Source organism: Perognathus longimembris, chromosome 2 (assembly GCF_023159225.1).
Source record: "Perognathus longimembris pacificus isolate PPM17 chromosome 2, ASM2315922v1, whole genome shotgun sequence".
In the NCBI taxonomy this organism is placed as follows: Eukaryota; Metazoa; Chordata; class Mammalia; order Rodentia; family Heteromyidae; genus Perognathus; species Perognathus longimembris.
In genome coordinates this window covers 150,115,944-150,137,510 of record NC_063162.1, presented here as the reverse complement: position 1 = coordinate 150,137,510, position 21,567 = coordinate 150,115,944, and the positions used below count along the sequence as shown (strand labels likewise).

At 44.5% G+C, this 21,567-nt stretch overlaps 8 non-coding genes across 8 annotated transcripts; all 8 read left to right on the top strand.

The window, feature by feature from the left end:
• Window positions 1-3,398: 3,398 nt before the first annotated feature.
• On the top strand, window positions 3,399-3,470 carry Trnac-gca. Its single transcript has one exon. It is a non-coding gene; the product is annotated as a tRNA-Cys (tRNA).
• Window positions 3,471-4,116: 646 nt separating this feature from the next.
• On the top strand, window positions 4,117-4,188 carry Trnac-gca. The gene has a single exon. It is a non-coding gene; the product is annotated as a tRNA-Cys (tRNA).
• A 2,313-nt stretch (window positions 4,189-6,501) lies between these two features.
• On the top strand, window positions 6,502-6,573 carry Trnac-gca. Its single transcript has one exon. It is a non-coding gene; the product is annotated as a tRNA-Cys (tRNA).
• An 847-nt stretch (window positions 6,574-7,420) lies between these two features.
• Trnac-gca lies at window positions 7,421-7,492 on the top strand. Its single transcript has one exon. It is a non-coding gene; the product is annotated as a tRNA-Cys (tRNA).
• Window positions 7,493-12,043: 4,551 nt separating this feature from the next.
• On the top strand, window positions 12,044-12,115 carry Trnac-gca. Its single transcript has one exon. It is a non-coding gene; the product is annotated as a tRNA-Cys (tRNA).
• A 2,468-nt stretch (window positions 12,116-14,583) lies between these two features.
• On the top strand, window positions 14,584-14,655 carry Trnac-gca. Its single transcript has one exon. It is a non-coding gene; the product is annotated as a tRNA-Cys (tRNA).
• Window positions 14,656-19,494: 4,839 nt separating this feature from the next.
• Window positions 19,495-19,566, top strand: Trnac-gca. The gene has a single exon. It is a non-coding gene; the product is annotated as a tRNA-Cys (tRNA).
• An 820-nt stretch (window positions 19,567-20,386) lies between these two features.
• Window positions 20,387-20,458, top strand: Trnac-gca. The gene has a single exon. It is a non-coding gene; the product is annotated as a tRNA-Cys (tRNA).
• Window positions 20,459-21,567: the final 1,109 nt, after the last annotated feature.

Genomic DNA, 21,567 nt, shown 5'->3' with positions numbered 1-21,567 from the left:
CTGGACTTGCCCCTTCGCATTTCTGTCACGGCCACGGAAGTGTCCCCTGCCACCTGTGACTCCTCCTGCGTAATGAATGCATGTGGAGCTGGCTTGAGCCAACCTTAAACAGAGACAAATCAAGCACAGATGGGCCCGCAGCTTGAAGGAGAGCCAGTGAAGCCCAGCTCAGACCTGCCGATGGTTCCTGCGCAGCTGACCTGTGAATAAGAGCTCCCTGCTACATGAGACTGCAATTTGGGAGGATTTGTTGAGAAGCATTTTTGGGGGGAAATGGCTCACACAGCATAGCCGTGATTCCTAGAGCCCTCTCCCCACCAATGCCCATCGGATATGGAATAAGGGGAAAGGAGGAGCTTTCTGTGTGTTGAAGGAATTCAGATCGTGGCTGCAGGGTGAAAAGGAGCCTCTCGGACAAGTGAGGGGCCTCCCGGGATGGAACCGTGAGCTCATGACTGGAAGAGCGTTCTCTACTGAGTATAAGGGTGTCTGCCTGTTTCCCCGGGCTAAGAACAATACATACACAGTACAGCGTGGAATCCTTTGGTGTGACAACACTAGTGAAATAAGGTAAAGGGGAAGCCCAGGCAGACGTGGAGCTACAGCTCACTGGTAGAGCACTCGGGTGCAGATCAAGAGGTCCCCAGTTCAAATATGAGACACCCCTGCCTGGGACTTTTCCCACACCTAAATGGCCTCAATTTGTCCTGCTTACCAGTCCCCCTTGAAACACCTCCTCAATTAAAAAGCTGTGAATCCGTTACCTGGCGTAACCCAGGGTACTTACTGGTTTCGGAGGTGCTTAATTAGCAGCTCTAATGAAGTTTGGATTACAGAGGGACCGCAGAATTAAAGGTTACCCAGGTGACGTGGCCTCAGAATCACTGGCTGGTCTTATCGGCGATACAGACCGCCCCTTGAAATTCAACTCGAGGACAACTTAGGGGGAATTTGGGGGCTTTTGTGGGCGACGGGCACAATCAACTGCTCATATCCAGGGATCCTCACCGTAGACGCAGTTCAGATTGCCCAGCTCTCTACAACCATAAGCAGTCAAACAGTGATTTTCCTTTTCAGCCCAGGATGAGTGAGGGTGGCGTGAGACTGGGATCGTCACAGACAAAGTCGGGGTGCACAGAGGTGAGGGAAAGCGAGAAGATGAGCCCGGTGAGCACAGAGCAGAGGACACGGCAGGCAGGTGACCGGACGGAGCGGCGTGTGGCTGGGAGGGGTAGTGGCAGGCCACGGTAATGTCTCCACTCCCTGCGTGACGATTTAGAAAGGAAATTGGCTTTTTAGGGCACGCGGGCTTCTGAGCAAAGCCTCTGACGGATGATCTCAGCTCGGGTGCTCCTGCGTCCACTGACTTTTGCTCACTGAAGGTAGCAGGAGGAAAGTTTCCTTTTGCCTCTTGAGTCCCAGAACGCCCTATGGTCAGTGGGAGGGTAAGGAGACCAGCTTGACCCTTCCCCCTCCCCACGGTCCTGTTGCACCATGGGACACCTCCTCCTCCCCCCCTCCTCCCTATTCCTCCAGTCCTGTTTGCTCCAGGCTCACTTTTCTTGGCTGGAAAATTCTCTTGGTCTGTTTTCTTATTTTTCCTCGTTTTGATGTATCCATACTGCAAGCTCTGCGCCCCCCGCCCCGGTCCCCGCAAGAGACTACACACACAGTGTGAGTTACAGAAAGATACGGAAAGGCTTTGCTGGTCAGATGCCACCTTCGTGACGCCCTGGGGAGCCTGGCTTGACCAAACGCCTCGGGCGCCCGAGGGCCCAACGTGCTCTTGAGACAGGGTCTTGTTGTGTAGCTAAAGCTGGCCTTGACTGGCGCCCCTCCTGCTGCAGTCTTTCAGGGGCTGCAACGGCGGTTGTGTGCCAATGCTCCAGCGCTCTCTCTTTTTCCGGTCTGTTCTTTTGAGGCGTTGTGAGCTCCACAAAACCCAAACCACCATAGCCTAGAGTTTCAGGGGAAAGCTATCGAGGCTGACAACATTCCGGGTGAACTGCAAGCAAAGGGCCCCAAAGACAATAGAGAATAGAGGACTGGTTTTCTGCCCTGGTTGGGATTGAAGAGAGGACAAACCCAGCTGCTCCGTCAGAGCTGCGGGCCTGGGAAGGCAGGTGTCAGGAGGAAAGGAGCCCAGGACTCAAGGCTGTCTGTTCAGAGCCAAGCAGAGAGAGGTTGTGTGGAAAGGGCTAGTCAGTTCCCACAAAGGCTCTAGAATTGAGGAGACCTACAGCACATACCCCATGCTCGAGGCAGCGGCGCAGGTGCTAGAATGTTCATTAGATAGGAGGGTAGAACTCAAGCCCCTCAAGCAGTTCCCAATGGACAGAAGAATGTCACAGTGAGAACCGGAGAGCTCTAAGGTCCTTGAATGACACGGGACAGCCATTACCAACAGGTAGCCGGCGTGGAGGGCAGAAGCAGCGGCAGGCTCTGTCTACACATTGGGAACTTTCTCCGGGTTCTATCTTTTGGCTGACGTGTTGAGCCATTATTCGAAGGGAGATTCAGAGAGGAAAAGGGCCAAGGGGACCGAAGACGCAGGTCACTCTGTCCCACAGAATTTCGTCTGGGTATGGCCCTTTGTTATAAATGCAGACTCCGTATGATTTGGTCACTCATCAGGCGTGTTTTGTTTGGGCACGACCTAACCACTGTCTGTCTGCTCTGTCTCACATGTATACCAGGGAAAGACACCGATTTCACGAGTCGCTTCAGGTTCTCTCCGGGTCGGAATTGTTCATACAGCGTCCCCGTGGCCCCTCTCAGAAAAATAAATGGAAGAGTTTTTTTTCTTTTCCTTTAAAAAAAAAAACATGTATATTTAGTATTTTAATTATTTTCCTTATGAAGAATTCTTTTCTTTGGTGCTGGCACTGGGGCCTCAAATTAGGGCCTTCCATTCTCACTTGACGCTCTACCTCTATCGAGACCCCTGGACTTTCCCGCTCTGACTGGCTTTCAGCCATACTGCACTGACCATAGCCTCCTGAGTGGCTGGGATTGCAGGCGTGAGCAACCCGTGCACCAGTGAGGTCGAGAAATTCTCATCCAGGAGCCCGCAGTTTCTGCTTTGGCTCAGCCCTGCTTTCCCCCATCTCCTCCAAAGGGTCTGCTGGGCAGTCAGGTCCTCGAGCCCGACTCCTCTCAAAGAGTCTGAAGCTGCTTTGGCTCGGAGCGCCATGATGCCGCTCCTTCTCACAAGGACCTAGTAAACGCGTGCTTGTCTTCGTGGAGGTGACAGTCACGGGTGCGGAGTGGTTCAGAGCTGGGCCCGGTAGGAAGAAGCAGATGATGGCAGAGCACTAGCAGGTGCTGATCTCAGCCTGGTGCCGGCCAGGGTGTGGCCCTGCAGGCTTAGAGTGTCTATTAGACATCTATAAACAAGAGGGGGTATAGCTCAGGGGTAGAGCATTTGACTGCAGATCAAGAGGTCCCTGGTTCAAATCCAGGTGCCCCCTTACGACACTCTTTTTGATTCCAGAGGGCAAAAGTCCTGAAGCAGTAACAAGGAGCCAAATAAAGGCCCTAACCCCCTTGCCTTGTCCCATGTGTGCGGTGCACTGTTCCCTTGTGCTCTGGATTCTCTTCCATCTCTGCTTCTGCACCCCCCCCCCCCCCAATCTCCAGAGGAGGATAGCGGAGCGCTGTCTGGGAAGCCATTCACGCATGCTGAGACACAGGATTAACTCAAGGCAGTGTCCAAGGGGCTCATTCACTGTGGGGGTGCAGCCCGCCAGGAGGTCCCTGGCCCTGAGGATTCTGGCTTCTTCTGGTGAATCTTCCTGGGTCTCTCTTCAGGAAACTCCTCCTGCCGGAGGGTGGGGAGAGGGTGGGGGGTCGGCAGGGTGCTTCTTGCTCTCCGTAGCAGTGACCTCTGCTCACCAGAGTCAGATGTATTTTTTTCAGGCCCAAGTTTGTTGCCTTTATCCCACCAAACAGTAGACAGGACTATGGTAAAGTTGGAGAGGAGAGGAAGGCAGAGTGCAATGTTGAAAGCTTGAGAGTTTCTAGAACAGACTGAAGCAACAGTAGGTTATAAGTAAGATGATAGCTTTGGTGTAGTGTCGCTGTTGAAAAGGTGCTAATGGGAGGTTATTTCTGAGTGGGGGTATAGCTCAGGGGTAGAGCATTTGACTGCAGATCAAGAGGTCCCTGGTTCAAATCCAGGTGCCCCCTTTTGATGGGCAATTTTGGTAGCTGACTTAGCCATATCCAGTTTAGCCTAGCCCTATGTCAAGTAAAGAGGTCTCCATTCATTGAGACTTCTAGAACCTTCCTGTCAGGGTTAGATGACCTGGAAAGACACGAGTTTCTTTCTTACGGACAGGGTTTAACTCCATCACACAACTATAGCTGCTCAAGTCATGTGAGCCACCTTTACCGGGCACACTACACCGGATTAATGCAGTGCACAAGCAGTAGGTCTCGGGAGCTGCTCTGGTGAGGCCTTCCACCTCCCTGTTGTCCTCTCGCTTTGGGCCCTGGAAAAAACCAAAGGCTGGCGTTGGACCTCAATCCTTCTACCTTTGCCTCCAAAGAAGATGGGATGCATAACCACTCACGATCTGTGGTTCATCTTTTTGGGGGATGTTGAATTATTGTCTACAGCAGACACAAGGTACCAGGACCCAATGCCCTGAGCAATATTGTCAAACCCAGCCTCCATTGCGGGTGGACCTGTGTCTGTATACAAGCAGTCCTTGGTTCAAGGCTCTGTGACTGCTGGGTCTCTATTGCATGACGGTCACAGATTGGCTTTCACTGGCCCACATCCTAACCCTGGGACAATTGATCTATCTGATTCCCATTTCATCGTGCTTCAGGTTTATATCTATCGGCACACTGGGGGATTCTGAACATAGAGAATAGGGAAAGCAGGAAAAGAGGAGGCCCCGGAGACAGGCTGCCAGATAGAATGCCAGATGCAAAGAGACTCTTCTGACAAGAAGTAAAGGAAACAAATATACTGAGAGGGAAAAGGGGGAGTATTCTATGCGTGAAACAAGAAAAACTCCTTATAAAACAAGGAACATCTCTTTAAAAAGAGAACAAAAAATAGAGGTAGGACTTGAAAGATAAAAGGAAGGCAGTGTCCTATAAAGCAAATAAAAAAAACAAAAACAAAAGAAGAGGTAATAAAAGATGTAAAACTAGTGAAATCAACTCACTTAAAGTTCAAGAGAGAGGAAATGACGGAAGGATTTTATGAAATAAAATTACCCATAATGAAAGACATAGATTCCCACGGGGGATGAATGGGGCTCAAGTGGTAGAACACCTGCCTCCCAAGCCCAAGGCCCTGAGTACAAACCCCTGTACTGCCCGCCCCCCACCAGCAAAAGACTGCCCAAGCCATCAACACCATGAATTAAAAGTGATCTGCACCATGGGATCATAGAATACCAGCACAAGATCTCAAAAAACCGTGAAGAGTGACAGAAAAGGTGACACGCACAGAGCAGGAGTCACCACGGCACCTGAGTCTTCAACAGCACGCTAGACGTGAGAAGACAAGCGTCGACATCTTTCTCAATGAGAAGGAGTAGGAATCACACCCCAAAAGATTACCCATCAAGTATGCGCGTAAACTTACAGACCTTCTTAGGCATGTGGGGTCTTAGGAGATTTACCTCCACTCACTTTCCACGGGAAGCAATTGGGAGATGTCGTCCGCCAAAATGGGGAAGTAAATGAAGAGACATGCAAGACTCGGGTTCCAAAAAAGAGAGCATCCCATGTAAGACAGAGAAGAACAGGAACAATGTCCGGGACTGAGTGGAGATGGTCCCTGAGACAGGCTGGGCAGCAGGCTTTCAGTGCAAACTGAAGAAAGGGACCAGGAGCCAGAATGGCCCTAGAATAGATCAGACACACACACACACACACACACACACACACACACACACACACACACACAGCAGCAGCCTTCCAACGAACCAACAGCACCAGTTAACCCTAAGTCATCTCTCTGTGCCTCCCTATCATAGCTATTGGGTGCACCTGGGGAGATAAATCACATCATGGGGATTATCTGGGTTGCGTGGACACTCACTTCTGTGAACTGCTTTCTACTGTTCCAGAGCCCACCGCACACTGGCTCTAACCTCAAAGGCCAAAGCCTGGCTCAGCTGTTCTGCCGGCGGGAAGAGGGGTTCTGTAGGGCTGTTGCTGCGGATGCCCAGGATTAGAACCGTGTGGCAGTGTGAGTGACAACCACTCTGTCATCTCTGGAGGAGACGTGCAGGCTAGGACCCTAGGGAGGGGAGAGTGGGCCACTTGTGAGGAAACCAGAATGGCAACAGGAAGTGGAGAGGGAGGTGGGTCTGATGGTCTCATTTACAGACAGGCTTTAGGAATGTAGAGCTGAGGTGTTTTTATAGTCATGTTTGGCCACTTCTACAAAGTTGCACCTGAACTATAATTTAACTTTGTGTCACTCAGTGTTACCACACGGAAGAAAGGGGTTGACTAGGCAGTGCTTAGTACATAGGGGGTATAGCTCAGGGGTAGAGCATTTGACTGCAGATCAAGAGGTCCCTGGTTCAAATCCAGGTGCTCCCTCTTTAAGTGTTTTTAAATCACAGGAACTATTGCTCATATTCTTTCATCCGTTTATATTATATCCTTAGAACATGGAAGCTACAGTTTAGCCTTAATAGTTGCTGCATCCCTCTCTCTGCTTTCCTGTAGCCTGGTGTCCTTCCGATTTTTTATTTCAGACCCCCCCCCTTCTCATGTATGTATCTAATTCCTTCACCTCTATTGGATTCACTAAGAGAAGGCAGGAACTGTGATTCAGAATTCTTCTAGGCTTTTCCCAGAGAAGAGCAGGCATACATAGCAGAATCCCCAGGAGCGGAAAGTCGGTCATCTCACTGTTCTTTACATCACAGCAGTGGGCTGCGCTGGGGTGGTGGTCAGACCAGAACGGCAAATCACACCACCTGGCTGTCCATGTTGGGTGGACATTCCCACTTGTGAACTGCTTTCTTCCGTGCCAGGGCCCACCGCACAGCTGCCTCATCCTCAAAGATCAAAGCCTGGCCCAGCCGCTCTACCCGGAAGAAGAGGGGTTGTGTAGAGCTGTTGCTGCCGATGCCAATCCAGGGAACGGTGGGACTCTGGGAGTGACTGCCCTTCTGTCTTCACCGGGGGAGATGCGCGGACTGGGAGCCCAGGGAGGAGAGAGCGAGCCACCTGTGACTGAAGCACAAAGCCAATGGAAATGAGCTCAGTCAACAGACCTTAACAAATGTAAAGATGAGGAGAGATGAGGAGATGATGTGTTTTTTTTTCAGTCAAGTCTGGCCACTTCTACAAAGTTGTTCCCGAGCTATAATTTAACTTTCCAGAACAGAGTGTTACTACATCAATAAAAGGGATTAACTAGGCCAATACTAGTACCACAGGGGGTATAGCTCAGGGGTAGAGCATTTGACTGCAGATCAAGAGGTCCCTGGTTCAAATCCAGGTGCCCCCTTGCTTATGTTTAATTTTGGTACCTATATTAACCACACTCATCTTAGGAATGCCCGCAATGAAATTCATAGGTTGCCATTAGTTTGGGTTTCTACAAACAACCTGTGAGTCTCTGTCTCATGAAGGAAGGGATGACAGGTGTCCATATTGTTGTCCCTCTTGTTTGTATTAACACTATAACCTGTGAGGAGCCCCCAGGCCACCTTGACCTGGAATATCCACACCTTTAGTAAAGTGCACACAATAGATCTCAAAGTTGCCTCATGAGAGACCCTGTTGATCCTCTGTTTGGTCTCCTCTCACTTTCAGCTCCGCATACCCCACTTTCACCATTGCTCCCTGCCAAGGAGAAATGATTCTTGGGGTGGTCCAGAGCTGGTCACTCAGTTCTGAGCTGCATTTGGAAACCACCAGGTTCCTGGGAGGCTGGGAGACCAGGGCTGACACTCTACTGAGAAGACAAGCTCAACATAGAGACGGAGACTTGAGGAAGCTGAAGATGTCAGAAAAGATATAGCTGCATTACAGTATTGACTCACTAAATGCTCTGTGATGAAGAGGTGTCAGTAGTATATCATGCTCTGAATTAGGAAGGTAATTTTTCCTTGTATGTATTTGCCTGCCAAAGGAAGACCTCGATTATCTTTATGAGTATTTGATTTTGATTCCAGGTGGTAGAAGTTTCAGGATTCTCCCTACTGTAAAAGATGAAAGAGAGGAGAAGGAGGAGGAGGGGGAAGTGGGGAAGGAGGAGGGGGAGGGGGAGGAGGGGGAGAAGAAGGAGAAGGAGGAGAAGAAGAAAAGAAGAAGGAGGAGGAGGAGGAAGAAGAGGAGGAGGAGGAGAAGGAGAAGGAGAAGAAGAAGAAGAAGAAGAAGAAGAAGAAGAAGAAGAAGAAGAAGAAGAAGAAGAAGAAGAAGAAGAAGAAGACAACTACATTTTTTTTCTTTTTAAGGACTCTACTATGGAAAGTTGGAAAAAATGTGACTCTGAAAATCTGGAAGTCAGAAAATATTCTTGAACCTGCAGAGGTAGTTAAGGGTATTTTAGGTAAAAATGTAGAAAGCAGGAGCTTTCTTTCCATCTGTCTTTCACAAGGTGCTACAAGAATATTTTGAAGTACAATGTCTGTGCTCTTCCTCTGTATGGGGGGGAGGGCGGTGCTCAAGTAAGAGGAATCTTGTCATTTAGGTTCGTAGACCTCTGGATCCAGAGAAACCTCACCAGGAGTTAATGTGGTTCACAAGGTCTTGAACTCTGATGAGACCCTGGGGCCAGGGGGAAAAACCTGTTGGTTCCAGTTCTTATTCTTTTTATTCATCTTCCAATAAGAGATGAAGCCTGATTCTCTGCCCTTGATTAGGACTGGTCCTGTGACTTACTTTACTCACCAAGATGGTAGCTTGTGACACAGCTGAGACTAAAAACCTATTGGTCAATTGGGCTTTTTCCCTTGGATTTCTACCTTGAAAGAGTCCACAGTTGGGTTTGTTTGCTTGATTGCTTTCTTGCTTGTTTCTTTGTTCTCTGATAGAGTACAGGATGTTATTTCAACTTTAAATATTTCCTAAGTCTTGCTTTGTGTCCTAAAATATGGTTTATATTGAGGAATTGCCATGGGATGATGCGAAGAGTTTGTATTGTGTAACTGTTGGGGAGAAATGTCTGTAGATATTTTTAAGTCCATTTGTTCTATGGTTTCATTTGTTCTGGGATTTCTTGATTGATTTTTTTTGGTCTCAGTAGCTTCTCTATCAGTAAATTTGTGGTATGGAAATTTTCCATTATTATATATGAGGGCCTATCAGTCCATGTAGGTCCAGAAGTATTTGAGTACCCAATATTTGGTAAATATATACTAATGATTATTATTCCTTTTTGCTCAATTTTTCCCTTTATAAGAAATATGAAGTGCCTTTCTTTGTCTCGTCTTACTAGATTAAGCATAAAGTGTGTTTCATTAGATGTAAGTATTCCTGTGTTTTTGGAGTCCATTTTCTTGGAAAATATTTTCCCATTCTTTCACCTTAGCCTATATTAGCTTTTGTCATTGAGATGTCATTCTTGTAAGGCAGCAAATGGTTGGGCCTTGTTGATTTTCTAATTTTTATTTTCTATTGTTATGAGTTTTATTTTTTAATCCAATTTTCCATTCACTGACTTTTAATTAGAGTGGCAATCATCAACATTCATTATTCATGCTGAAAGTACTATTCCATTTCCTGATCTTCCATAATCCCGCAAAGCTTTGTTAACATACTCATCTACTATGATTCTTTTCTTCTTCTTCTTGTTTGTCTTCCTTTTCTCCGTGCTGGATTCCTTCATGATCCCTTTGCAAAGACGAATAACTGATTAGGAATTCATCAATATTTTGTTTAATATGGAAAGTTTTTATTTCTCCCTCAATTATGGAAGACAGCTTTTTGGATACCCTCATCTGAGTTGACCTCTATAATTTTTCAGGGCTTGTCTCTGACCTTCTATGCCCTGCTTGTACTTAGAGTTTGTTCTGATAAATCTACTGTTATTTTTGGCCGCTTTCAATATTTTTCTTTTTTGGTATATTGAGTGTTGTAATTATATGTCCGTGGTGATGTGTTCTCTGATGATGCTTGCTTGATGTTCTGTCAATGACTCCACTGTGATAACAGTCGATTCTCAAGGTCAGGAAGTTTTCTGCTATTATATTACTGAATGGGTTATCTAGTTTCTATTATTTCTTCTTCTTATTGTATGCTCATGATTCATAGGTTTTTGTCTTTTGATGGTGACCCCAGGACTGGTGTGCTTGATTCACTTCTTAGTGTTGCTTTTTTGCCCAATAACTTTGACTGTTCTAATTCCTCTTCTTTATCTTTAGTCTCTGGTACCCTATTTTCAATTTGTCTGGTTGGTTGGCTCTTTTCCCCCAGTCCTGGGGTTTGAACTCAGGGCCTGAGCACTGTCCCTGGCTTCTTTTTTATTCAAGGCTAGCACTCTATGACTTGAGCTACAGCACCCTTTCTGGCTTTTTCTGTTTATGTGGTGCTGAGGAATCGAACCCAGGGCTTCATGCATGCTAGGCAAGCGCTCTACCGCTAAGCCACGTTCCCAGGCCCTGTTTGGTTCTTTCAACTGGGATTTCTGTTGAGTTGTTTTATTGAGCTCTTCATTTCCAATATTTTGAGTTGATTTTTTTTAAATAGCTATCTTTATTGAATTCTTATTTCAAATGTTATATCCTTTTGCCTCAGCTGTTTGTTTGAATTTTCTTTTTTGTCAATGACTTGTTTCTCTGTGGGCTTTTTGTAGTATGTGTTAGTATTGGGGCTTTGTTCAGGACCCCATGTTTTCATCAAGCTTTTCTGCTGGTGCCTGTCGCTGTATCACATCAGCAATGCTTCCAGGCCACTTTTTTTTTTTTGCCAGTTGGTTGGAGATAGACTTTTGAGGACTTTTCTGACTTGGCTGGCTTTAAATAGTAATCCTCTGATCTTGGCCCCCTGAGTGGCTTGGATTACTGACATGAGCCTTCAACACCCACCCAGTTTCTCTCTGAATTTGATATTAAGGTTGTACCAACTCACAGAATAAATTGAGAAGAGTTGTCTCCCCCCCCCACCCGCCCCGCTGGCTATTTTTTTGAAATAACTTGCATCAACTTGATGACATTTGGATAAGTATTGGGAAAAATTTACCAAAGAACATACCAGTGAGTCTTTTGAGCCTGTTGTTGTCATTCTTGTGTTATTACTACTAATGGAAGTTTGCAATTTTTAAAAATTATTAAACTATTATTCCACTTACCAGGCAGAAGTTCTCCTAGTTAAGTGATACATCCAGGCCTGGGCAGTTTTCAACTTTGGATAGAATACCTACCAGAAGTATTTCTTAGCTAATAAAAAATAAATAAATTGTTGTCCTAAGAAGAAAACACTGTCATCACCATGATCAACTTGATCTTCTGCCTTTCTAGCATCCTAGCTTGAGACTTTGCCTCAGAATGCTGAGCCCCTGGGGGTCACGGTGCTTTCACGTACTCCTGGGAAATCTATGTAATTTGATGGCCTCATAGTGGTGGCTTCTAGGGGAAAAGTCGACAAAGAAGAGACACCTCCTCCCACCTCAGAGCATCCAGAGGCCTTACCTCTGGCTGCTCAAAAAGTCAGCCTTCTTATCTAGTCCTCATTGTCCCAGAGAGGCTGAGCTGATCCTTTGTCATGTGCCCAGCTGACTTGCTGTCATGCTTCTTTCATAGGCTGGCATTGCGTCAGAACCTCCGGGTTTGGGTTATTTCCTTTTAAACCCCTCCCAAGTGTTTGTTCCATCACCGACTCTGAACCACACGCTTGTCGCTGTGTCTGAACGATGCTCTTATAGCCAGCCTCTACGACACAATGCCGCTGCCTCTCTGCAAAGTGGGCATCGTTGTTAGAGTGTCGAGTGCTTCAGAATTGGGTGTAGTGGGAGAAGCCTGCGATGGCAACACTGGCAGGTACCCATTCAGGATAATGATAGCCAGTGTGTGGCCATTTGGGATTAGAGTGCCTATTAGACACCCATAGGCAAGTGGGGGGTATAGCTCAGGGGTAGAGCATTTGACTGCAGATCAAGAGGTCCCTGGTTCAAATCCAGGTGCCCCCTTGCTAATCTCTTTTAGTTGCCATAGAGAAGTCCCCTTGTACAATTAATTCTACTCAGGCTCTGCTTGTGACTTGTCTCTGGGAGATTGGGTTTGTCTCCAATCGAAGATACTTTGCGGGACAAGGACAAAGTCTTACCTGTTTCTGTATTCTCGATGTAGATGATAGGTCCTGAAAACTAACAAGTGTCTTGAGTATTAGTTGAGCAAATAAACGAGGAAATGAAATAATGAGCACTCTGTTGGGGCCTTGGAATATGAGCTGTTGCTTTGGGCTGTATGTGAACTTCATCAAAGGCTCAGAACTAGCAGCTCTTGTCATCACTGTGTGGACTTAGAAGAAACACTAGGCAACATTTCCAGGTTAAAGGCTGGTACCTTCCCTGTTTCTCAGTAGAAACAGGGGGCCAGGGGAGTCTTGTTGAAGTTGCAGGGGAATAGAAGGCAGGGCAGAAGGTGATGGGAAAGCTTGCCAGTTTCTGGGAAATGCCCATCAATAACAGGTTATGAGTAGAAAAAAGACTGGAGGTGAGACCACTATTGAAGGGATGATGTTAATGGGAGGTTGTATATAAGTTGGGGTATAACTCAAAGGTAGAATATTTGACTAAGGATCAAGTGGTCTCTGGATCGAACCTGGGTTCTCCCTTATAATCTCAGAAGTTCCTCATGGTAAGCCATTCCTCATCTTCCTGCACCCCATTTTACTTGTACCCTTCACCTCATACTTTCAACGAAGTAACAATGGCACTGAGTGGTGAGCTGCATTTCTGAAATGCTAAATTTTTCTTTGGAAGTTACATGGGGGGTGCGGGGACTGAGATCACGCTAACAAAGATGAGCTAACCTGGAGATGAATACTTAAAGGAGGCTGATGTCCAGAGAAATATGGTCAAATTACAGTCATCTGACTCACATGTTGAAGGCAGGCCATGCTTGGAGTTAGCATCGCTTGCTTTGTGCTTACAACTAACAGCAACCACAAAACATCACAAAACACAGTTCTGGTGGGATGTCTGAGCTTGTCTGTGTGGCAGAGCCTCCAGGATGCTTGGTGGGCTAGAAGAGATCGATGCCTCCTCTGAGAACTTGTCCACCTTTGGTTGTATCTCAGTTTTTGCAGCTGTAAAGTAGGAAATAATAACTCTGCCATCTTGTGGGATTTTGCATACATTAAAAAAAACAAACGAACAATGCCAAGGACATCCATGTCTGTTTTTACCTAGGCCAGTGCACTGGTTGCTCCTTCTTTGGAACTGTCTGTTTTGGAGAGATGGGCTAAATACTAAATGTTTCCTAGTGGGTTTTTTTTCTTCTGGTTTTGCGGCATAAATTTAGAGCCCGACAGGCAAGCACCCCTACCACTTCAGCAATGTCCTCAGTCTTTTTACTTTCAAAGTTTTTAAAAGTAGCATCTAAATATGTTGATGGGCCTGGCCTTGAATCTCGGTCCTCATACTTCTGCCTCCTAATAGCTGGGATTATAGGTGTGAACCACTATGCTGATTTCTTTGGTCTTGTTTGGTGGGATATTGAATTGCTGTTCATAGCAGGCAGGTCACACCAGGACCTATGTGTAAGAAGACCTGGAAGCTCATAAGAGCAGGCCTCCACTGAGGCAGGGTGCTTATCATGGGCAGAGGAGCAGTGCTAAGGTATAGGTGGTTACCAAGTACGAAAGAAGTCCATGGGTCTTCTTATATTTACTGCTTAATTTTCTGACCCTGAGTCTTTAAGGAAGTATGTTAGTCAGCCTTCCTTGTATAAAAAGTATGTGAGTTAACTCTGTTGGAAATGATGTTAGTTCAGCTCATAGTATTAGAGATTATGGTCCACGGAACAGGCTATATAAACAGTCCTTGGATTCTGACTGTCACCTGAGGCCCTTACTCTACTCTAAAGACCACATGCAAACAGTCACCGTTCTATGTCATGCCCCAGGGAGCATGGATCTATCTGCTCGACACACATCTGCTTTCCCAGTGTAGTAGTCCTCATTCTATTGTATGTTTCCTAGCATTTGTTCAGGATCCTAGGAAACCTACTACCTTACCAAACCACCATCCTTAACGTCTAACACACAGATCCACAGCCCGCAGACATGTCTTTAGATACAAGGGCTGCAGGTTTCTCAAGATAAATGAGGCTGGTTCTCTTCAGATGAGGTTTTGTAATATATAACATAAAGAAATCAGATAGTTAAATCCTAAAGGGACCAGTGTACTACAGACCAGTGCTTTCTAGCTATGCTGCTCTTACAACTGAGAATGGCGCATGTGCAGACATGTGAGCAGGGTCCAATTTGGGAGGACCATGGGGGCTAAAGAAGGACCCTTTTCAGCTGAGGTTGTGGAGGAATCAGCGATGATCTTCCAACTCTAGAGAAAAGCACAAACTTTCAATATGTAGAAGGAATGCTGGATGTGACTGGGAAGGTGAGAAGTACTTATGAGACACTCTGAGTAGGAAAGGGGGTATAGCTCAGGGGTAGAGCATTTGACTGCAGATCAAGAGGTCCCTGGTTCAAATCCAGGTGCCCCCTTCCACATCTTATTTTCCCCATAGGAATTATAGCTCACATTTTACTCTTTCTTCATCCATTACAGTTACCATCACTAAAGCAGGTAGCTTTATACAGCCTTCATGTCCATTTCTGCTTTCTTCCTTTAAGTCTGGTGTCCTTTAGATTCTCATTTCTGGGTCCCCCTCCTGTGCAAATAACAACTCGAACTCAAGGGTCTGGCTCACTCGCTCCACCATGGAGAAGAGGGATTCTGTAGTGCTGTTGCTGCAAATGCCAACTATGGAAGGTCTCTGTTAACTTCTGAATGGCCACTATTCTGTTTTCTCTAAAGGATATGTGTGGCTGGTGGTCTAGGGAGGAGAGATTTAGCCATTTATGGTATAACCAGCCTGCAATGGTAAATGGTCAGGGGATGTAGGCAGCTTCTCTCTTTTTGTTTGGCTGATGGCCCCACTCAGGGACAGCTTCCAATGACTGTAAAGCTGAGGGAAGGTGTTTTTTCAGTCAAGTGTGTCCACATCTATAAAGTTGTTCCCAAGCTGTCATTCTACTTTGTATTACTGAACGTTACAACATAGATAAAAGGGATTTCCTAGGCATCTTCTGAGACCACAGGGATGTATGCCATGGAAAAAAGCATTTGACCACAGAATAAGAAGTCCCTGTTTCAAGTCCAGATTACCCCTTTCCTTGTTGGGAGCCTCTTTGTTATTGTTTTAGTCTCATTGCTTGCTATAAATCTGGTTAAGTGATTAGGTACTCCTAATTGACTTTTGGTAGGTTAAATGAATCTAGAAATTTGCCTCATTTATTTTAAATTTCCCAATTTATTTGAATGTAGATTTTTAGAATATTCCCTCATGGTACTGAAGATTTCAGTGGTATATTATTTTATATCCCCCTTCTAATTTTGAAGTTGTTATTTTTCCATCCTCTGGTTAGACTGGCTAGGCATTTGTCAATGTTATTTATTTTCTCAAAGATCCAAATTTTTGTTTCATTGGGGGGGGGGGTGTTGTATATTTTTTCTACATTTACTTTAAAAAATTTTTGCCCTAACTTTTATTATTTATTTCCACTTTAATTTTATTTTTGCCAGTCATAGGGCTTGGACTCAGGGCCTGAGCACTGTCCCTGCCTTCTTTTTTGCTCAAAGCTAGCACTCTACCACTTGAGCCACAGCACCACTCCAGCTTTATCTGTTTATGTGGTAATGAGGAATCGAACCCAGGGCTTCATACATGCTAGGTGAGCACTCTACAGCTAAGCCACATCCCCAGCTCCCACTTTAAAATTTTTATTTAGCCTGTTCTTGTTTTTCTAGAAGTTTGCGGTGCATCACTGTGCTATTTGCTTGAGACCTTTCTGGGGGTTTTGGCAGTTGTTTTGCTTTTATTTTTTGGTGCCAGTTCTGGAGCTTGAACTCAGGACCTGGGTGTTGTCCCTGAGAATTTGTGTGTAAGAATAGTGTTCTACAATTTGACCACAGCTCCACTTCCAGCTTTTCTTTGGTTAACTGGAGATAGGACTGTAACAAACTTTCCTGCCCAGGCTGGCTTTAAAATGCAATTCTTAGGGGGGCTGGGAATGTGGCTCAGTGGTACAGTGCTTGCCTAGCATGCATGAAGTCCTGGGTTTGATTCCTTAGTACCGCATAAACAGAAAAAGCCAGAAATGGTGCTATGTCTCAAGTCGTAGAGTGCTAGCCTTGAGCAAAAAGAAGCTCAGGAACAGTGCCCAGGCCCTGAGTTCAAGCCCCAGGACTGGCAAAAAAAATGTAATCCTTAGGTCTCAACCTCTTAAGTAGCTAGGATTACAGGTGTGAGCCACAAGCACTGGACAATTTTTGTTTTGACATAAGGTTGCATATCTATAAACTTTATTGGGGGCCACGATTTTACTGTATCGCAAACATTCTGGTAAGCTGTGCTTTAATTTTAACTGGATTTTAGGAACTTTTATTTCTTCCATGATCCATTGGCCAACAACTTTTGGTTCTATCTCTGTGTGTTGTAATACATTCTGTAAATTTTTGCGCTGTTCAGTTCTAGTCAAATTACATTTTCTGATAGAGTACAAGAGTTATTTCAATTTTAAAGTATGGTCTTAGGTCCTATTTTAGAAAATAGCCATCTAATTTGAAGAAAGATCCATAAGCTTCCAAGAAGAATGTGAATTGTGCAGGTGTTGGTGAAATATTCTACAGATGTCTATTAAATCAGTGTGTTCTATAGGACCATTTAATTCTGTAGTTGTTATTTTTAATCTGTGTAAGTAATGTGAGGGTATTATATAAGTATTAAGCTGTATTAAGCTGTCCTTGAGTGAGGCCATCAGCCAAAGAAAAAGAGAGAAGCTGCCTACATCTCCTGGGCATTTACCAGTGCATTATTATAGTGCTAGGGTCTGTAAACGCTTGTCAGTTCAGAACTATTTGCTTAAAGACATTGGGCACAGAAACTTTTAGGTTATATCAGCTAATGACTGTTATTTCTTCTTGATGCCCTTTATTCATTTGAAGTTACTTTCATTGTCTCTTCTTACTAGTTTCAGTTTAAAGTATGTTTTACCATATATAACTACTTCTACTTAAATTAAGCCAATGTTTGTTTTTCTCAGATGTGTTTCTTCTAGGCAATAATGGTTGGGTCTTATGTTTTAATCTAACTTGCCATTTTTTATTTATTCTACAGTTGAGACCAGGCGAGTACTCACATTAAAATTATGTTGGATCCAGGTGCCAGTGGCTCATATCTGTAATCCCAGCTACTAGGGGATATGGTATCTGAGGATTGCGGTTCAAAGCCAACCTGAGCAGGAAAATTCATTTGACTCTTATCTCCAATAAAAACAACTTTAAAAAACAACAACAAACAGAAGTTAGCTTTAAACAAAAGAAACTAAGGAACAGAGCCCAGGACCTGAGCTCAAGCCCCAGGACAAGTACAAAAACAAAACAAAACAAATACATTGGATTTCCTGTCATTTCATTATTTTGATAATGCTTCCTTCCTACTTCTCTTTTGTTAGTCTATTCATCTAGTAGTACTCTTTCCTGTATTTTTTCTCTGTGTGTTACCTTCTTTTTTGTGTGTAGAATTCCTTAAGTATCTTCTTTTCTGCTGGTGTAGTGTTCATGTATTCTTTTATCTTTTACTTATCATGAAAGTGTTTTTTCTCCTTATTTATGAATGACAATTCAATGGATACAGTAAAGTGAGTAAACAATAAGTATTTTTTCTGGGTTTGTATTATGTCCTTCTATTCCCTCCTTGTGTTTACAATTAGAGATGAGAAATTGGCTTCTATGATAATGAGGTTGCTTTTATATGTGTCTTGTTGATTTTCCTTTGCAGCTTTCAATGAGCTTTCTTTGTTTTGTATTTGTTTAAGAATCTTTCTTCTCTGATCTTTCCTGTTCCGTGTTCAGTAAACCCTCTGCCCTGTTATGGCACAGATCTGCTATTATTCATTGACTAGATTTTCTTCTTGCATCTCTTCTCTTTCTATGCCTATGATTCGTAAGTTTGGTCTTTTGATGGTTACCCAGAGGATTTTCATATTCCCTTCACATTTTCTTAGCTTTTTTTCAATGTCTTTGACTAATTGATATGATTCTTATGCTTTATTTTCCATTTCTATACTATACTTCCAACTTGTCTTATTAACTGTGCTATCAATTGAGAATTTATTTGGGCTATTAAGATCTCCATTTTCAGTATTTCAATTGGATGTTTTCAAGATTTATCTTCATTGACTTTCTCTTTGATGTTGTGCACCATCTTTATTTCATTCAGGTGTTGGGGATTGTTATGGCCTTGGTGGAAGGCTGCCCTTCCACCAGCCTTGGGACAATGGGAGGGAGTCCTTCCCACCTTCTGGCCTCAACCGGAAAAGAAAGTCTCCGCCCCTGGGAGGTGAACACGTGCATGCCACCATGATGGGGTTGTCCCGCCCACAAAGGAAGTTTCGTGATATCACTTGATGGACATGGTCCTTAGCCTATGACTGGCCCTTTGGCCAGCCCCCTTTCTTTCCCGCCATTACCTCTATACAAGTACCTTTCCCTATTAAAGTTTTTGAGACGAATCCCACCATAGCAGCGTGTCCCTGATGCCTTCTTTTCCACCCCCGCTCCTGGTAACATGTGAGGGGACTTGGGGGAGGGGAGGCTTCAGCAACCTTTCCTCAACTTAGCGCAAGTCCATGAGAGTACGCCTTTGGCCTTCTGCCGGTGGAAGGCAAGGCCGAGTGCTCTTTCATAGATTTTGGGGTTCAGGCATTCTCCCCTGGAGTTTGGGGAGAAAGGGATCGTTCAGATCCCAACAATTCAGTCATTTTGAACTCTTTGTGCTCAGTCAATTGTTATATTCCTCTATAAATAATGATATGATGTATACCATGGAGAGGAAAAGTTTATATCATTAGCTCTAAACTCTCTGGGGATCTGAATGTCCACAGAGCTCATCAGAGACAACCTTCATCCTAGGTTTCTTCCCAGAGAGCCTGCTGAAGGGATTCTGAATTGGGATCCTCCAACTTTTCCTTTGGGCTCTATTTCACTCCTCACCTCCAAAACTTTGTTGTGGAGCCAACTCTCTGGGTCACTCATCTAGGTGAATCTCAAAGACATGCTAACAGCAGGCCCCATGATTTAATGCTTCTGCCATGCCAGGAACTAGGAAGGAATGTTCTGGATATCATAGAGGTGACAGTCAGAAGTGCAGAGTAGTCCAGGGCTGGGCCTAGTAGGAGACAGCACATGATGACAGAGAACCTGCCAATGATAATCTCAGGTTGGCAACTAGGATGTGATCATGTAGTCTTAGTGTGCTTATTAGACATACTTAAGTAGATGGGGGTATAGCTCAGGGGTAGAGCATTTGACTGCAGATCAAGAGGTCCCTGGTTCAAATCCAGGTGCCCCCTTTCTAGAATCTTTTTTAGATGCCAGAGAGGAAAAATGCCCAAGATAATTGTTATATTATTATTATTATTATTGTTCAAATAAAGGCCCTTGCCACTCATATTGTCCCTTATGCTCCAATGTTGTTCCAGAATGCCCTGTACTATGTCCTCCTGTGTTCTGTGTTCTCCTCAGGCCTTAGTTACACTAAGGTACAAACTTTGCTTAAGGTAAAGTCTTTGCCAGTCACTGTGGGAAACCTGTGAGTTCATAGGCTTGAGGAATCTGGACTCTTCCTGGGGAAGATTTTGTCAACTACATGGGAAGCCCACAGGCCTCTGCTTAGCTTCCTGACACTTCTGCAGAAACGTCTTTACATATAGGTTTGTTTGGATTAAACCTTTTTGAAGGCTGGGGACAATGTTTTATCTGTCACTATGTGCTTGACATGGATTATAGGACCTGTCTTCCAAAAATCTAGATTTTTCTTGAGTGGATGAGTCATGCAGTGAAATAATTTTCTTTCTCTTGAGTCCTTAGAGCATGGGACTCTCCTTGGGTGATGAGGTCCTTGATTTAGGATCAAATCCCTGCGTTTGGATTTAGGGTGAATATCAGAATCAGCTGTCCTTTTCAGGTCACAGGTGGTCCCTCACCACAACTCAAGAGAAGATGCTGGAGGGTTAGTTAAGTTAGGAGAGGGGAAATGCATGAGGACAGACTTCAGTGAGAAAAGCTTGTGAGTTTCTTGAACATGTAAAGGTGATACTGGTAATAAACGTGTTGGCAGTCTGGGTATGGTGTCATAGTTGAAGAAGTGCTAATGAAAGTTTGCATGTAACTGGGGGTATAGCTCAGGGGTAGAGCATTTGACTGCAGATCAAGAGGCCCCTGGTTCAAATCCAGGTGCCCCCTATTTTTAATTAAGGAGATGTGTATATAACAGCTTTCTTTCACTTCAGTAAATATCAGAGGGAAATTTTTTTTTCTGGAGCCAGTAAATTGGGAGGCTTTTCTATGTTGGTTCTTGACCCTAAATATAAATTAGAATCATTTTAAGAGTCTATAAAAAGTATCATTCTCAGGCTCCACCCCAGACCAATTAAATCAGGACATGTACAGTAAAGAGCTCCCTGGTGGCTTCTAGACTGTAGCTGAGGTAAGAACCAGTTGGGCAGGAGTTCTGGGAAGTCTTTCCTGCCTGAAGCTTCCTCGTTCCAACTATGTCTATCATGTGTGTCCTGGCCCTTCTGTCAATGGCATCTCCTTGTGTCCTGTGCATCCTCACCATGCATAATGCCTTATGTGTACAAAGTCCTTATCTGCACAACACTGACAACTGGATTGAACAGCATCTTCCACGGACAACTGCTTTTTCAGTACTTCTTAGTTTCCATACTTTCCCCCCTTTCTCCACACGTTCTCTCTTGGGTGGAGTAAAATTAGTCTTCTTTCCATAGCCATCAGCATCTATGGCCATGAGAGGGCCCTCCTCAGTCTTAGAGAGTTTGCAGAGAGTGAAGCATCAACATGTTAAATTCTTGGTGTGCTTAGCCTTGTGGACCAGTTCAAGGATACATTATGTCTTATTCAAGCTGTAAAGAAAAACTCTATAGAAGGGATCAGTATGTTTTATCACCCATCTCAAATCTAAAGACTGTAGTGGCTTTCCATGTTTTTTGTAAAATGAATTACTTTCTTTGGTAGACGATCTCAGAAGTTGTTGCGGGCTCACATATGTAGCTTATAATATAGAGGTACAGTTCATGGTTTTTATTATATTTCACATTAGTCACCTTTCACTACTTCTTTTCATAACTAACTGAAGGACGTTTCATGACTCGTCAGATTTATATAATCAACAGAAGTTGATTTCTTAGATGAATTACAAATATATTCTTATAGTAAAACTATTTTGAAGGAACAAAGTAGTAATTTCTACACTGAATGGCAGAGAAATAACCATTTAAGATGGAGGCTGGTCAAACAAGGCTTACTTTGGCTTTTGTGTGAAGCAAGTAGGG